This window comes from Garra rufa, chromosome 7 (genome assembly GCF_049309525.1).
Source record: "Garra rufa chromosome 7, GarRuf1.0, whole genome shotgun sequence".
In the NCBI taxonomy this organism is placed as follows: Eukaryota; Metazoa; Chordata; class Actinopteri; order Cypriniformes; family Cyprinidae; genus Garra; species Garra rufa.
In genome coordinates this window covers 45562816-45565761 of record NC_133367.1, presented here as the reverse complement: position 1 = coordinate 45565761, position 2946 = coordinate 45562816, and positions in this window count along the sequence as shown.

Genomic DNA, 2946 nt, shown 5'->3' with positions numbered 1-2946 from the left:
CTTGTTCTTTGAATTTGCTTTTTTTTTTTTTTTAATTTGCTTTGAATGCATATTACTAATCAAAAATGAAGTTTTGGTATATTTACGGTAGGAAATTTACAAAATATCTTCATGGAACACGATCTTAATATCCTAACGATTTTTAGCATACAAAAAAATCGATATGACCAATATGTATGTTTGGCTATTGCTACAAAATATACCTGTGCTACTTATGACTGGTTTTGTGATTCAAGGTCACATACAGCTATTACCTTTATAGTTAACGCTATTTCTTGTGGTAAGTGGTCTTTACATTGGCAGAGCTTTAAAGTTTAAACAATCCAGTAATTAGAGTAGCTTTGGCAGAAAACAGTGTTTTTGAGAAGGTAGATTTTAATACTATCAGTCAATGTACAGCAACATCTCTGAAGAATGAAGAGTTTCGTCTGAAGCACATGATTTGCCTCAAGCAAAGTCAGAAATCAACCACTAGATGGAAGCATTTCACAAAAATAAAATATCATACATACATGCAACGAACCCAAACTTGATCCATAAAGTAAAGTTCATTGGAAAGAACTTTCTAAGCTTTAAAAATGCACGTGATAGTACAAAAATAGATATTTGCGTGGTCGATGTAACCTTACATGAATGCTTATAAAGAGCAAAACTGCTCCAGTTTCATTGTGGAATAAAAGTGGGAGTGAACCTTTTCTTCAAACGTGGATTTTGGAGATCCTTGATAGTTTCCCGAAACCAAATCCACGATATTTGCTTAAACTTCCCAAGCACATATTTATGATATCGAGCTAATCTGACGCAATCTTTGATGCAGCACCGAAATTGTGTAATTTGTGGTGTAGGGTGTCAAAAAGGACTTTGGAAGGAGGGGAAGTGAAGACTGGACTCATTGGCCTGTTTCTGGCCGTGTCTCAAATCACAAGGACGGCAAATGTCACCGTTTCTACGAGACACGAAGTTGGTTTTCCTCCAGAGGGCGTTTGGCGGCTCAAACGAGGGATTGAGCCATTGAGTCCTATTCAACATTACAAGACAGATTTGGTCCTAACGAAGACGTTTGTACACTAAAACGTATAATCATTTAAATGCGCGACAGTCAATGAATGATATTTAAAACTGAGATGCGTTCACAATCTCTAAAGCAAAATCTGACGCAAAAATCTCAAACGAATGTGATTGGTCTATCTTAGCCAGCGGTGAGAAAAGTAACATGTGCCATGTGTCTGTAGAACGTCTATTTAAATACACTTGCATTGAATTCAACTATTCAACTAAATAAAACCTGGATAATGATAATAAAATGATTCTTATTAGGTAAAAATAAAGATGCTGTAAAAAAATTCTATCATATTTTGGAACCGTTCCTAAAGGATGCCATTACCCTGGTGAAAAAACAAACAAACAAAAAAACAGCTAAACCAGCCTAGGCTGGTTTTAGTTTTTTTTTTTTTTTTCAGCAGCGTAGGAATGGTCTTATAGGATTTTCTTATAGGACAAGACATAAATATCAAAAACATAGGCTGGTCTTAGTTGGTTTAAGCTGTAAGTAGCTGGTTTAAGCTTTAAGTCGCTGGTTTTAGCTGGTCTCCCAGGCTGGTTAGGCTGGTTTTAGCTGGTGGTTTCCCAGCATGACCAGCTAAGACCAGCCTGACCAAACCCCTCTAAAACCAGCTTGGCGACCAGATATGACCAGCTAAAGGATTCCATTACCATGGTGAAAAAAACAGCTAAAATAGCCTAGGTTGGTTGGCGGGTTTTAGCTGGTCAGCAGGCTGGTTTTAGAGGGGTTTTGACAAGACATAAATATCCTGTAGGATCATTTCTACAGGTTTTAATGGGATCCTGTTTTATTTTTCCTGCTGAAAAAAAAAAAAAACAGCTAAAACCAACATAGGCTGGTCTTAGCTGGTTTAAGTTGGAAGTAGCTGGTTTTAGCTGGTCTCCCAGACTGGTAAGGCTGACCAGCTAAGACCAGCCTGACCATCCTGGCCCCTCTAAAACCAGCTTGGCGACCAGCTATGACCAGCTAAGGGATTCCATTACCCTGGTGAAAATACAAGCGAAAACCAGCCTAGGTTGGTTGGCTGGTTTTAGCTGGTCAGCAGGCTGGTTTTAGAGGGATTTTGGCAACATTCTCAGCCTGGCTGGTTTAAGATGGAAGGAGCTGGTTTTAGCTGGTCTCCCAGGCTTTTCAGGCTGGATTTAGCTGATGGTTTCCCAGCCTGACCAGCTAAAACCAGCCTGAAAAGCCTGGCCAGGCTGGGAAAGTGGCCAAAACCCCTCTAAAACCAGCTTGGCGACCAGCTATGACCAGCTAAAGGATTCCATTACCCTGGTGAAAATACAAGCGAAAACCAGCCTAGGTTGGTTGGCTGGTTTTAGCTGGTCAGCAGGCTGGTTTTAGAGGGGTTTTGGCAACATTCCCAGCCTGGCTGGTTTAAGATGGAAGGAGCTGGTTTTAGCTGGTCTCCCAGGCTTTTCAGGCTGGTTTTAGCTGATGGTTTCCCAGCCTGACCAGCTAAAACCAGCCTGAAAAGCCTGGTTGACCAGCCTATGCTGGTTTTAGCTGTTTTTCACCAGGGTTTAAAGCACATTTTAAGAATTTTAAAGGAATCCTAAGACTATTTCTATCGAATTCCTATAGGAACATTTCCAATATGATAGAAATTCCTCCAAAATTCTTATTGGAATCCTTTAGGATTTTTTGACAAGGGCCGCCTTGCAAAAAACACGTCAGCCAATCCGATACCAGTAAACGTTGATTGACAGCCGAAATTTACCAGTTGACCCCGCCCATTAGATAACGAACGGTTGCATGCGAGTTTTCATTCTACTAAACTATTTCATTTCTTTCCTTCAGGACGAAACTCATGGCCAAAACTGCTGTCTAGATAGACAACACACTACGTTTTGAGACACAGCCCACAGTGCTCCTCTCATCAG